At 39.5% G+C, this 16,174-nt stretch overlaps 1 long non-coding RNA gene across 1 annotated transcript; it reads left to right on the plus strand.

The window, feature by feature from the left end:
• Window positions 1–1,895, plus strand: LOC311043155. The gene is made up of 3 exons (XR_014600591.1): window positions 1–81; window positions 1,475–1,570; window positions 1,771–1,895. It is a non-coding gene; the product is annotated as an uncharacterized lncRNA (long non-coding RNA).
• The last annotated feature ends 14,279 nt before the right edge of the window (window positions 1,896–16,174 follow it).

Consider the following 16,174-nt stretch of genomic DNA (forward strand, 5'->3'; position numbering starts at 1 on the left):
CTGGACCAAAGCAGAGGTGGAAAAATAGAGACAGCCATGGTAATGTCATCCCTGCGAGGCCAGGATCAACCAGAAATCAGGGTCAGTATTGTTATGCCATTAACTTGTTTAAACCCGAGGCCATTTTTCAAATCCACTTGATCATTTCAACCGATTTTGCGATCCACCCATCCAACCACTTAACCCAGAGCAGCCTATCAAATGCACGCTCAGTGGATCGCGTGCATTTTCAGAGCATGTTTATTTCAATGTCCAATCAAACGATAGTGTTCATGACTGACTCAATATCTTTTTCACGCTTTTACGGTTTAAACATTAATCATTTTAATCTTAAATCATTTTTTTAAAATCTTATTGATAACAGCTACATGTTATATAATTGAAAGAGATACCTTAAGGTGTATATTACATACTGTAAAGCAGTATAAAATACATTCTATTAAAGTGGCTGTTTGTTCCCCCGGGTTTGTGTCCACGAGACTTTGGGCAAGACACTGAACCCTAAACCCTAACTGCTCCTGATTATGAGATTGTTGCCTTGCTCTGCTGTTCATCTTGATGTGTGTGAATGCACTGAATCTAGAGTGAATTCTAACAGCACAAGTTATCCTTCTTATGCATAGAACAATTAATCAAAAACGTAGGTTGACCAATAATCTATTCTATAAAATCTATGACACGTAACTTGAAAACACTAATAATCTGTACATTTAAGCTATACTCACTGTAGGCAACATCAATATATATGAAAATGCAATCTAAAGGTTAGGTAAGTGCTACTGTTAATACTATGGGCTAAGGTGGGCTCTGAAGAGGTGAGTCTTCAGATTACGGCGGAAGCTGATTGAGTCTGGAGTTCTAACTGAAGCTATGGAGTGGGTCGGGAGTTCTGACTTATGCTAGGGAGTGAGTCTGGAGATCTAACTTAATCTAGCTAGGAAGAAGAGTCTGCTATTCTAACTGAAGCTAGCGAGTGAGTCTACTGTTCAAACTGAAGCTAGGGAGTGCATAAGTTTGACACAAACTGAATCTAGGGCAGTGTGTCTCCAAAATTCAAATTCCAAGGTCTCCCCTTAACTCTGGTAGTGTACAAATGGAACCAAATGTACCCGTAAGGGTCCATTTGGTTCCATTTGTACACTGCCAGAATTATAGACTTGTATGTCTTAAAAGAACCTTAAATCCACTGTGAGAACCACTGATCTAGGGAGTGAGTCTGCTGTTCTAACTGAAGCTAGGGAGTGAGTCTGCAGTTCTAACTGAAGCTAGGGAGTGAGTCTGCTGTTCTAACTGAAGCTAGGGAGTGAGTCTGCAGTTCTAACTGAAGCTTGGGAGTGAGTCTGCTGTTCTAACTGAAGCTAGGGAGTGAGTATGCTGTTCTAACTGAAGCTAGGGAGTGAGTCTGGAGATCTAACTGAATCCAGTGAGGTGAGAGTAAATGTTGACATGAGTGTTTTGTTTTTTTCTGTTATAGCTGGTCCGAGTCGGAAGGCTCATCCAGGTGGTTGCGGTGAGAAATCTGTTCCTGCCACCGATGTTCCAGACACAACCTTTGCGTCAGATGCCGTTGGTGAGTATTTCATTAGTGCAAAGCAATATGTTCATAATATATTCTAATAATCTGTCAATGAGTTTGAATGTTAATTAGATATTTGTACACATATACCAGATTATATGTGCAACTACCCTTTTCACATCATTATTATACTTTTAATAAAATAAAATAAAACTAACAATGTTGTGTTTCAATATTCCACACTATCTTAACAGAGCGCTTCATACAAGAGCTCCAGCACTCCCTGAGCGCTGTGTCAGCTTCCGTAGAGGAAGTACCAACCCCAGCAGCTCCCCTCCAGGCTTCCTTAGATTGGAGCACACGGAACCATTCTCTCTTAGAGAGATGGCGAGCAGAGAGACCCCGGCTGATTAACAGCGTTGCATCGAGTTCAGATGTAGGCACACACATGTGCCATCAGTGTGCCACCAGGCCAGCTGCTGTTTCCTGTAATGGCTGTGAACCAAGGCCATTCCTGTGTCCCGAATGCGACATCCAAACGCACTCTGACACAAGAAATGTTCTACACAACAGGGATGCCATGGATGCTGGGTTCTTCCAGCCCTTGTCTCCAACCACGTGCATTGTAGATAAGGCTCATTGCCGGTGTGGTAAGTTCTTATTCATGAATACAACATAACATATCCTCCCTGACTCATTAACGTCATTACTTAGATCACTTAAACCATGCCTTTTTTTCGTACGACCATGGAGTCTTTTTAACTTCTCAAGTAAAGATTCACTCTCTTCAATCATTTCCAGCAATCGTCAAGTTGTATGTCCTATTGCATGGGTTCCCAAACTTTTCAGCCCGCGACCCCAAAATAAGGCGGAAATTGACTCGCGACCCCACCTAAACCTGGAGGTCATTTATGCACATAAACTTGCACGTTCGGTGTGCATTTGTAATGTGTTAAAATGGTAAAATATACCATTTGTGATCATTTTAGATGGTATTTCATCCATTCTGTTGAATTTAAAGTTAAAAAAAAAAAAAAAAAAAAACGTTTTTTTTTTTTTTTTTTTTTTTAATGACCCAAAATAATTTCGCGACCCCACGTCAGTCTCCCGCGACCCCAAGTGGGGTCGCGACCCCTACTTTGGGAACCCCTGTCCTATTGGACCTAAATTATTTAAATTCAATTTATAAACTTTCAGAGCGCCTTGTACCTGTGCGGGTGCCTGATATTATCTGTTGTTGTGGAAAAGAGTCATTGAGGGTCAACCCAGGAAAGGCTGTTGCTGTGATCACAATGGATGGTAAGGATGTGATTTTTCTTAAGCATCTTAAAAATAATTTGACTTGTCATTCCCACAAGGTTTGTCATAGGTGTATATAAAATAAAATGTATGCCCATTGACTAATTTCTGATATGCTACGTTTTACATTACTGTGGGTGTGTCTTTTATTTTTCTAGGGCGATATGATCTCAACATGCCAGACCTGAGGTGCGAGTCATGCCAGGCCAGTTGGACTGCTGGAGTGGACGACCTCATACAGAGGAAGTACTGGCCTGCCACACTCCAGTTTGCCACTGTCTACGCCACTGATGTTTTTTTCTCTTTTGAGAAACTTAAGATGGCTTCACCTGGACTGTCCTGCCAGGCATTTTTAAAAATGCTGGATGCGCGAACTGTTTACTATGGCCGTGTGAGTATTTAAATTTGGCTTAATAATAGCCTTCAATATAACTTCTTTCTTTCTCATGTGCCTTGGATTCATTTATTGCCTACACATTTTAAGCTGTTGTGTTCAAATAGACAGGGAAGATCTCTCCAGATGCCTTCCAGAAGAGCTACTTCCAGTGGGCAGCTGTACAGTATGAGGTACAAAACCTCTGCAAGGAAGAGCCCCTTGTGTGTCCTGCTTGCTCACCAGAAATGCTTGCCATTTCGGTGGATGGGAACCGCAAACTATATCGGTTTAAGAGCGCAGCCAGGTACCTGAAAATGAGCATAATGCAACAACATTTATATTATCAAGAATCTTTTTGCTGAATTATGTTTTAAAATGTTAAAGATGTTTTCTTTCTGTCTTTCTCTTTTTGTTCTTTGGTTTTCTGAATCTTTTAGGTCTGAGGAAAAGCCCATCTTTGGTGGAGTCTTCATAGCAGAGGATGAAGATGTTAGCAGATTTGTGGACTACATACACCAGACCACACGTCATGTAAGATTGCCTACTATAATTATATTTCAGAATGCACCTTGAGGTTACTTGTTCATGCTATTGTTGGTCTGATTGGTAAGATATCTATATTACTATGTCTGTCCAATATTTCTAACAGGGGTTCGGGGGGGAGTCAAGGTTAGTGTTAGTGTATGGCTATTTCATGGTGTGCATGAGTACTAATCGGAAAGTCTCATATAGAACCCTAACCTTTGAGGTTTCTTAATTCGACTGAAGGAAGTTACTCTTACACCAACCATCAAAGAGCAAAATCATCCACTCTTCCTCGATAGCTTATCTCATCATGATCCTGGTAAGAGGTAGAAAATGTGGAAGACATAAAGAGACTGATCCATTGATCCCTCTTGGAAAATATTATTGTTGCCTGGTATTGCTCCTTGTCATTGGTTTATTAGAACAGATCCCATACAGTCATTAATGTATCCAGTAGGATAGCTGGGGTACGGCTTGGAAGGGCAAAGCTATTGCCAGGGATAGAACTCACCCGCTAAACAGTCCTTAACAACATTTTACCCTCAGGACCACGGTACACAGCACCTGCGTTGCAGGCTAGGGCTTCCAGTAAATTCTTTCCCATAAGTTTAGGGCTTCTTAAAAACAGGCCCCATCTAACCCTAACGACAAATCAAGGATCTATCTATACTTTCACTGCATGTGACTGTGTTGTCTGTCTTTGTCATCCAATGGGAAAACTCTTTAAAACATAAAGGGTGACGTGACTGACATCACCAAGCACAAGTGCGAGTAATATAAATAACAAGGCCCCAAGGTTAGCACCTCGAGAGAGTGCAGTATTGTTGGCTCCTACGAAAGGTTTAATCTTCCATTTCCCATATTATAGGACCCTGGGAAAGGTGTGTGTGGTGGGCAGTTTACAGCTGCAAGAGAATTGTCCAGACGTGCATCTGGATCCAGCAACATTGAAGAGGAAGGACTGGAGATAGCAGTGTGCCGCCATGGGGTGCTACTTGGTGCTCTCAATATGTTCAGGGGAGAGATATATGCATACCCACTGTACCTGCAGAAACAGCTGGCCAATAGGCAAATAATGTTCTTCTACTCTTGTTTTGGGGAGAGTGAACTTTATTATGATTTGTTTGTTTATTATTTGGGGAATCTAAAAAGCTGCTGATCTACTCGGTGAAGTGGATTGAACATTAGTATTCAGGACCGGGCATGGACTATTAAAGCCCTTGGTACGAGACTTTATCTAGTGGACTTGGTTTTGTGAAGGAAGTGTATTGTGTGCTGTTATGAACTGATGGAAATCTATACCTCTATGATGGAAATGCATTGAGTTGTGATTTGGATTGAAACGAGAGGTTACAAACGTAACCTTGGTGTGGTGATTTTGTGAAATATATTTTTGTTAACTTTTTTGTTTATTTTGGAACGTGTTGATCAGCTGGTTGGCTTTTGGTTTATTTTTGCATGTGATGAATTGAGTTTGATGAACTGAACTGCTTTGTTGGTTGAACCTAACTTTCATTCACTAAAATAATTGCAACTGAACTTGAAAACTTGTGTTGGTTTATTCTCAATGACAAGGGTTTATAATTCATATGTAAGTCCTTTGTGTGGTTTCCCTATTGGTTAAAACTCAGATGAGGAAGAACTCACTTATAATACAAAAAAAAGGAGGAATAAGGAATATTATTTCTCTGGTAGACAGAGACCTGGCACCCCTACGAATACATATGAACCAATTCAGTGGAAACTGTTACTTATCGTTACGTTATTTTCTTGTATGATGAAGTAGAGCATTCATTTACAAAAAAAGAAAACACATGAAAAGTTTAAATGTGGAGATGCAAGGTTATTATAATATACATTTCACAGCTTTGTGAAATAATACGACCCACTCTTCAGTTATTATTGACACACACACACACACACACACACACACACACACACACACACACACACACACACACACACACACACACAGTGTTGTACAGTATACCAGATATATAAATGATTTATTAGAAAGAAACAGGATGTTAAGTACACAACATAAAACATGATGTGAACCTTTAGTACTGCAGTGAAAACACACTTCATTATTGTTACGTTTTTAGTTGAGATATAAATATATGTATGGTCTCTGTCCAGAGGAAACCTCATTATGTCCAACATTTTTCAGGATTCAAAATCAAAATCATCAAAAGTAGCAGATCTACAAGCTGGGACGCATTTGGAGCTTGTAGATCTGCTACTTTAAATGCTTTTGTGTGACGCTGTAGTATAATCAAGGACGTTAATTTACGGAAAAAAACATAAATAGTTAGAATATGGAGATAAGAGGTTTCTGCCTGACAGCAACGATATCGGCTCCTAAAGGCCAGTAAGTGTTCATAATTCATAAATGATACAAAAAGAAACATTAATGATCAGTTTTCCAGGGAGGAGAGTTGAACCACGACCAAAATTCATGACATTCAGCCAAATGTGTTAATATAGCATCACAATAATTTCAACCACTTGTACTTTGGGATCCCTTCTCCTGTCTTTAATCTGTGTAGATTACCCCCTCATTGCTTTTAACATGTTTTATATTTGCTTAATGCCTAGTAGGCCCTCTAATGTGTGTATGTGGTTGTAGGCTCTATAATATGTGTATGTGGTTGTAGGCTCTATAATATGTGTATGTGGTTGTAGGCCCTCTAATGTGTGTATGTGGTTGTAGGCTCTATAATATGTGTATGTGGTTGTAGGCTCTATAATATGTGTATGTGGTTGTAGGCTCTATAATATGTGTATGTGGTTGTAGGCTCTATAATATGTGTATGTGGTTGTAGGCTCTATAATATGTGTATGTGGTTGTAGGCTCTATAATATGTGTATGTGGTTGTAGGCCCTATAATATGTGTATGTGGTTGTAGGCCCTATAATATGTGTATGTGGTTGTAGGCTCTATAATGTGTGTATGTGGTTGTAGGCCCTATAATATGTGTATGTGGTTGTAGGCCCTATAATATGTGTATGTGGTTGAGTGACTTACTTTCTCCTTTCTCTTGTGGTCTTCCAGAGGGTACTGGTGACAGGATGTCCCGCCCCCCTAGGGTGCAGCAGTATAGGACATGGTGTTGTGGGTAAATGCAGAGACATGCAGCTTTATCTAGACCAGTGGTTCTCAACCTTTTCAGGCCACAAAGCGACCCCCCCCAAATAATCATATTTGAACTGGAGACCCCCCCCCCCCCCAATAATCATATTTGAACTGGAGACCCCCCCAAAATAATCATTTTTGAACTGGAGACCCCCCCCCCCCCCCCCCCCCCAAATAATCATATTTGAACTTGAGACCCCCCCAAAATAATCTTTTTTGAACTGGAGACCCCCCCTCCCCCCAAAGTAAACACATTTGAACTGGGGACCCCACCAAAATGATCCACTGATCTAGAGCTCTGGCCTGTATCAGATATTGTGTCTTTGTTTTGTTACACATATGTTTTGTATATGTTTTTAACATGTTTCTTGTATATTAGTGTTATCCATACACCTTTCATCACACAGAGTGCTCATATACATTGTATTCCCTGCCGATCCAGGGGTGGCGCCATAGCCCCATTTCAGTGTGCAAACTGTCCGTCGTTTCCGGAGTAGAATAAGTCCCAGTAGGAGTGTTGCCATGTCCACCTATTTAACTCAACTTTTGGCTTGTTTTTCTCGAGGTGATATTTGGCTTATTTCGATCGCTAGAGTTGGCTTGGTTTTGGAGGTGGATTGGCTTTCTCTCACAACGGTTGGCAACACTCACTGCCCAGTAAAGACCCTCCCGTTGACGCTGATTCACTGCAGCTGTGAGACCTGTATCACCTCGGTGCTGTCACTGTCAGTGACTAGTCTCCATATTTATATATGCTATTTACACCAGTTAATAGTATTTATGCCATCCTTAACATGTCCTAAACTGTGATATGAGCTAACTTTCTTTAGTTAGTTTTCTTTCTTACTTTTTCTTTATGCAAAGCCAGCCAATTGATGAGTTCAGTTGACTGTTGTGACCTCACTTGCCCTATTGGGATTGATTGATTGATGTACTTTATTTAGTAAGACATGAGAACAGTACATGGCAGTACATAACAGTACATGGAAGTACAAATTCGCAATACAAGGTCTACTAAACTGGATAGCTCAGTTAAGCACGTAGCTTGTTTAAGATGAGATCCCCATGCACACAAATCATGTTGACATATAAGAGACAGACAGATATACACACTACTATACAGAATGTCATACAATCAGTTTACAGGTTACTGGTATGAAGTATGAAGGGTGAAAAATATGTACAAAAAGAAAGAGAGGGGGGGGGGGGTAGGTTAGGTTAGGACATGGGGTAGGTTAGGTTAGGACATGGGGTAGGTTAGGACTTGGACAGGGGCCATTTTTGAATTGCAGCCTCCTGAAGGTGTATCTTTAGGGCATTTTTGAAAGTGAGTAGGGTTTTACACTCCTTTATTATTAACCTATCAGTGTGAGGATGGTGACCTATATAAACCTATGTGTGTTTACGCCCATTCCCATGTATATGTCCTGATGAAGATCTGAATAGATCAAAACGTTGACAAGACAATACAAATACAGAAGAGCTTTTTCAGCTTCACCATGGTGTGCAGACTCTATTCTAGTGTAGAAATGGAACCCGTTAGGGTCCATTTGGTTCCATTTGTACACTCTCTGAGTGACAGACCATTTGGTTCCTAACTATCTATCATTTAGTTGGGGTCCCCCTGGAACTCCCTCATGGACCCCTGGGGGTCCCCGGACCCCACTTTGAGAACCACTGCCTTAGAGGACAATATAGGATTGATTGATTGTCATCCTTCATACGTATATGTTGAGAAGTATGTATGTTAGACAGTGAAACAAAACATAGACCACAGAAACACTCAAACAGGGTCAAACGCCAAAGCATAAAGATGGGACTTAAGGCCAGATTTAAAAGTATCGATGGTGGGGGCCAGTTTAATATGGGAGGGGAGCGCATTCCATAAAATGGGGGCTGCTACCGAGAAGGCTCGGTTACATCTGGTTTTCAAATTTGAATTTGGGACCTCAAGTTTCAACTGGCCCGCAGACCGCAGTGACCTGGGGGGGGGGGGGTTATACACCTCTAGGAGTTCAGATAAACACTGAGGTGCCAGGCCATTCAGTGATTTAAAAACAAACAATAACATCTTAAAATCAATTCTGAAGTGAACAGGGAGCCAGTGAAGTGAAGCCAGAATGGGTGTAATGTGGTCACGCTTGCGGGTTTCCGTTAGGAGACGTGCCGCAGTGTTTTGGACGAGCTGTAAACGTGCATTATGGAGGCTTTGTTTAAGCCAACATAAAGTGCATTACTGTAGTCCAAGCGTCCATTCTTTTTATACAGTCTGTGGTTAAGACATACGAGCACGTACAAGCATAGACAGATGTGAAAGTGAAAAGTGAAAATGGGCCCTGTGCACAAAATCGCAACGGACCCCCCCCCCCCCCCCCGCGCGCAGCGCACGTGCATGTGTCCCGGACCCGTGCGCAATTTTTTGCGGTTATTGCCGTTATATTGGGCGTTTTTTGGTTACTTTATTTCGGTGTTAGGGTTAGGGTATATATATATATATATATTATATATATATTTTTTAAAAAGCCTATTAAATCCAAGGCCCCCCATTGTCAGGGCCCTATGCACGTGCACACTGTGCCCAAGCCATAATCCGTCCCTGCGTACAAGCAGAAAGGATTTAGCTGTAATATTTTCATGGAGAGAGAGGAATGAGCGAGGTCTCTCAACGTGGGCAGCCTGTCCTACAGTAGGCTATTATTACGTCCTTCTGAGGATATAGGCTATGATGCAACATTGTTTAAGGATATAACCGATATAAGCACAGGAGCTCTTCTTCACGTGGTGGGTTTTTAACCACAGGACTTCAGCAGGAGATTAGAGATAGGTAACTCCCACCAAACACCAGCCGTTATCCATTCATGTTTAAGCATTCATCAATCACTCCATAAACGTTCACATTATGACAGCCTTGCCAGGCTATCTCTCATGGACGTGCATGGTGTCACGGCCCGGGGACAGCACTGTGTTTTATGTGTAAAATAAGCAGCAGTCAGGTCTCCACAGAGCGCGCACTGAGCACACAATGGGTTAAATGAATATACAAAACGTGTTCCATTCAGGACCATGTGATGGTATCATTCTTCACAAAGAACAGAATATGGTAATAATCCCACTGGCAAACACTGTAGGACTGCAGTTTACACTGTCTGCCAAAACGCACATTATTCTAAGGAGAGAGATAACGTTACGTTACGCACTGGGAGGCAAAGGAAACCCTGACAAATGACTTGAATTCAATGAGAGCCAGGTGGTTTATTTCATGATCCTCTTTAAACTGTGGTAAAAGTGCATTAATCTGTGGAACTATTTGCCTCTATTGAGATGAATGAAAGAGTCCAGGCATGGCTTCTACTTGGTTACTTTATTTAAGGAGAGTAAAGAGTTAACATCACATGGCAGCTTCAGCAGGAAAGAGACAGAGTTCAACTCAGAATAGATATTTATACCCTGTTTTCTATAGGCCTGTGTGTGTGTGTGTGTGTGTGTGTGTGTGTGTGTGTGTGTGTGTGTGTGTGTGTGTGTGTGTGTGTGTGTGTGTGTGTGTGTGTGTGTGTGTGTGTGTGTGTGTGTGTGTGTGTGTGTGTGTGTGTGTGTGTGTTCAAATCTGGCTCCATAAGTCCTTAAGTGTGTTCATCTTAGGTATTTCTAGAACTATGCTATTTCAATATACCACAAAACCCAGCACCCTGACAGCTGATGTGTTCATTCTATCAGCATTCTATAATAAAACATCAATAAGGTAGGAAGGTTTGTGCTCTGGACAGAAAAGGCTTTACCAAAAGTTACAGCCAGGTGTGAGATGCCAGCAATGAAGTCCAGAGACAACAGAATATCTTTACATCCAAAGAGCCGTAACGTATCTGTGTCAGTGTGTGAGCCTCCTCTTGTTTCTATCATTCAATAATCATCATTTAATAGTGAGTAGTTTTGGGACAGTGTGCGCTCCAGGTGGAGAGCTGCTCATTGGACAGGAGCCAGCCGGTGATGCCCTGTGTCTCTGGTGGTTCTGAAGTAGACTAGCCTATGGTAGTTTGTCTGTAAACCATCTATACAGTTAGACGTAGAATACGACTCTCGTAAACGTATTTTATGATTCTGACATTTTCAATCTACAAGAGTCATAGCTTCTATCCCCCCATTTACTACTGGACTTTCAGCTCCTAGCCCGTAGGGTGTCCAAACATGTACAAATGCAAAAATAAAAGATGCTTACCCTCTGCCACAAATGTTAACTCACTCTACAGGGTTCTAATGCAATGTAATAATCCATATTTTTCGATAAAGAAATGTTTTAATCCCGTCTGTCTCCCACCCCCCCCCCCCCCCCCCTCGTTTACTTCCTAATTAAAACACTTATTTATCTAAAAACATGATGCCCTGTTTTTTGGATGTGCTCACTGCTCAATGTATCATTTTATTGAGAAATCCAAAGAAGAGCACAGACCGGGCGCTACTGTATATTTTAAGACATTATCATTATTTTCTTTTCAAAATGACAAAGATAAATCTTTAATAAGATATATGTGTCTGTCATCACCAGATTGCAGTTGTTGAGCGCTGTAAATAGACAGTCTTGTGATGACAGCTGGGTTTTTACTGTCTTAATACGTTGCTTTGTGGACAGAGATATGTTTGTAAACGGGGCCGTGTAGACGCAGATCTTAACCAAAACGAAGAAAAGCTACGTTTATTTAAAAAAAAGTACCCGTGTACGTGTGAAGGAAGCCTGAGTCCCTTCATCATCAACATGGTAAACAAAGGTGTGTCCTTGGCAGTGGTGGAAAAAGTAAAAGTACAAAAAATGTTTGAAAATAGCAGATCTACAAGCTCACAACGTGTTTCGATGCGACGCGTTGTGAGCTTGTAGATCGGCTATTTTCAAATAACCTATATATAAAATAGGAATAAAGTGGTTAATGTATGTTTCATAATGTATATCTGAAAAGTAACTAGTAACTAAAGTTTTCAAATCATTGTGGAGTAAAAGTATAATATTTGCTTCTGAGATGTAGTGGAGTAAAAGTAAAAGTATTGGAAATTGGAAATACTCATGTAAAGAACAAATACCTCAAAATTGTACTTAAGTAGGCCTACAGTCCTTAAGTAAATGCACTTAGTTACTTTCCACCACTGGTCCTTGTTGTGACCTTGTGGAAGTCAAATTGACACAATGTGACACAATGTTTCTCCTTCTTTTATTGATATTCAAACCAAGCAAATGAAACCCACAATCTAACGGCTAAACTTCAAACCATTCATGGTCAGGGGTGCAGATCCCAGGGAGAAAGAGGGGACATGTCTGACACAATAAAGTATTTAGAAATAAATTATATAATTTAAAATACATATTTCAAGGTTTTGTTTTTGCCACCATGTGTCCTGATCATCAACAACTACCAAATAAATGAATCCACAAGCTTCATCATCTTCATCATCATCACTTGTCCACAGAGCTGTTAACTAGTTTAATGAGTGAAGTTCAGCCAATATGAACTATAGAAACACAACAGTGGAGCTGAAAAACGGAAAGAAATAATACTGACCAAGGAATATCTAAACTGTCTGAATTAGACACTGTGTGTGTGTGTGTGTGTGTGTGTGTGTGTGTGTGTGTGTGTGTGTGTGTGTGTGTGTGTGTGTGTGTGTGTGTGTGGTGCTGTGTTGTCTATTTTAACTCATCAACATTAAATCAGATAAACAGACAAACCTAAACATTGTAAATATCATTAACTCAGTGTGTCCTGTCAGACCCCCTGCTGTGAAGAGGTCATCTGACTGTTTAGTTTAGATTTCTCAAATCATTTGAATTCAAATACATTTATTGGACTATTTATGTTTAGTTATGCTGCAGGAACACATTGTAAACAAGTGTTTCATTACGCTTTAATGTGTTATCCTGGGTTTAAGTTGTTTTGTGATTTTGCTCGTATATCTTTTACCAAAATCTAATCTAATCAAATCTCAAATGATGTGAATTAATGTGAAAGAATCAATGTTTGTAAAACCTGCAGTTAAACATGGAGGCATGTTCATGTGTTTGTAGTTAAATCGTGTGATGTCAACCTCTAATGGATTATTTACATCATAACATTATAGTTTGTTTCATGCATTGAACATGGATTTGGTGTTTTGTTTTTTATACCAAATGTCAGACAAAATGTAATCATTGTGAACATTATTAGTTAGTTTAAAATCCTAGTGTTAACTCTATGTTGGGGATGTTATTGATGAGAAGATTCCTTGTTTGTGGATCCCTCCTAAGTTATGAGATCTGCTCCCCTGCTCATGATTACATATAAATCATTACATTTAAAAATGAAGAATGAATACTTAAAATGAAAATGATTTCATGCCATCAGTGTTTCCCATTAATTTCGTAGACTGTGGTAGCCCACCATTGTCTAATTTGGGTGGACCCGGGTCCACCCATCACCTCAGACCACCCTAGTGGGTTTAGGTCCACCCATCACAGGGAAACTGATCATAACACATGAATTATCACACATTATAAATGATTACATAATAAATGACTTATGGTCAATTATAAAATAATAAAACCTTTTTCACAAACATGACTGACTGACTTCCATTCAGATGGATATTAATATTAATGTTATGAAGAACTCTGATTGTGTGTGTGATCATTTATTTAATGTTTCAATATAGTTTAGAACTGAAATATCATGTTTGTGTTTTCTGACGACAGAAACTATACAAAGTAATTTGATGAACTGTCCACACTAATTGGGACTCCCTCTTCCTTTGCTGTTTCGCCCAGGTGGCGCCCCAACCCTGACCTTTAACCTCACTAAAACTACGTCTATAAACTTAACTTTAACCCTAAACCCTGACCTTTAACCTCCCAAAAACTATGCCTAAACCTAAACTTAACCCTAACCTCACCTCAAAACCATGTCGACCTGGGCGAAACACCAGGAAAAGACAGAGTCTGCAAACTAATTATCATTAGCTTTGGCTAGCCAATTATCATTTTTCATTGTTTAAAGGACACATTTTACACATTGTGAAAAAGGTTGATGATGTCATCATTGTGCTGCTGTTGTGATTATTTAAAAAGATTGATGATGTCATCATTGTGCTGCTGTTATGATGATTTAAAAGCTGAATGTACACACACGTATTTACTCCTCTCTACCAGCAGCGATGACTCTCTGCTTCTCTGAAAAACACACCCAGGTGTTCTGTGAAAAGACAATAAACCAATAAGAATCAGAATGTATTAACTGTGTGAACATGTTAACATTTAGAATAACCTTCCTTTATAATAGTAAATTCATCATTCTCAAATTATTAGTTGTGTTATGTGTTATTCATAACTGGTTAAATGTTTTTTAGTGATTTAAAACGATGCTATACATAGTTAATAGATCTTGAACAAGTTATTAGTAAACTAGTTAAAAACCTAACCTCCCAGCAGCCTCTCTGCAACTACAGTAACCATCAAAGTAGAAACAACTCAGTCCATTCAAACAACATGTGACCAATACTTTGTCAATACATTGTCATCAGTGTTGTCTGATACAACAAATCATTTGATTATTCCATTTGATTATTAGATTCATTATTATAATGAATGAAGCAGAAGACACATGTTAATGTGAATTCACGCGACCGGGATGGTTTACCAGGCTAGTTGTTTCCCTTCTTACACAAGCATGTTGTTTTGTGTATGTTTTATACTTTTATACACTTTTATACATAAAACAAAAAAACAAAGTTTAGTAAAAAGAAAGAGGGAGTGAACCTGGGTGTGTGGGAGGAGTCTAAAGATCGTCATTGGTTGTCGGCACCAGAATACGACCTGATAGAAGAAGAGGAGAGACAGTTAAAACAGAATAAATCCAATGTACTGTATTGTGTGTATTTCTCAATAAAATGCATAAATATACACACCATCACTGGGTGAAAAGCAATGATTTTGGGAGGGTATTCCTTAGGCATACCCCTGATACTTAAGGGAGTATGTGTGTGTATGCTGCCCTCATTCATTAATGTACCACCTCCCACATACCTCCCACATATTCAGGTGTATGTACCATTTCTGAGACCTTCATTTGCATGTGGTGTCTGCCAGCAAGGACCTCACACACCCACCCCTCTCACCCTTCCACCCCAACCACTTCTGAGCATGTGCAGACAACTACATTTGATTGGAAGCTGTGGCTTATAACCCCACCCACCCACCCCACAATTTTGCATGCTAATTCTGGCATAACCCCCCTGGTTTATACCAATATATATATATATAACACAATAACACAACAACATTAGGGTTCAGTCATCAGGGTCACATGTTGCATCAGAACTAATGTGAACATTTGACTCTTATTTAGGACTAAATGTAACACTGATGTATTAAAGCTAAATGTGACAACATAGAACACACTTTGACCTCTAACTAGGTCGTCTAAACTGGTCTAAACCGGTTAAGGTTCTAAACCAATATAAACCAGTTTAGGTTGTGGCTTTACATGTTTGTTTGTTTGCATTTCTGTGAGGGTTCCACATGTCATGTGATCCTCTGTTGATCTGACCTCATTTCTTCCACTGGTAGTATAATACTTAATGAAATATGTTTATTAAACATGTTAATTAAACATGCTAATCACCTCATTTCTTCCACTGGTAGTATAATACTTAATTAAACATGTTAATACAACATGTTAATTAAACATGCTAATCACCTCGTTTCTTCCACTGGAAGTAGATGAATCCAGACAGGAACAAGACCAGACCCAGAACCAGACCTGATGCTCCCATGGCCACCTTGTTCTTCACTGACTCTGGCGTGGAGAAATCTGACAATACAAATATTATATTAATGATATAATATGATATGATATTATTTTATATCATATCATATTATATTAAATTATATTAAGACCTTTTTAATCGATGATTATCTGCAGCCATTAGTGAACTAAGCTGATCGATGTTTTTACTTTCAGCAAAACAAATATACCTTCAGGTACAAATAGAGAATACTCCTTTAACCCTTAAAACAGAGTGTAGTGTAACACCATTACAGTAGATTACAGTAACTGACCCCAGTCCATCTTGATAGGCGCGGTCAGGCTGGGATGTTCCACCATTAGGGATGGGCAATATTATCGATATCACGATATATCGCGATATTTTATTTCGCGATACTGTATCGATATTCCAGTATCGATATCGCGATTTTTTTTTGAAAAAAAAAAAATAAAATTTTTGATTTTTTTTTTTTTTTTTTTTTTTTTTTGCTTTTTCAGATACAGGTTTTATGAAAAACATTCAAAGAACCTATCACAGATCTGCAGCT

Source organism: Gymnoscopelus microlampas (assembly GCF_963454915.1).
Source record: "Gymnoscopelus microlampas genome assembly, chromosome: 4".
Classification (NCBI taxonomy): Eukaryota; Metazoa; Chordata; class Actinopteri; order Myctophiformes; family Myctophidae; genus Gymnoscopelus; species Gymnoscopelus microlampas.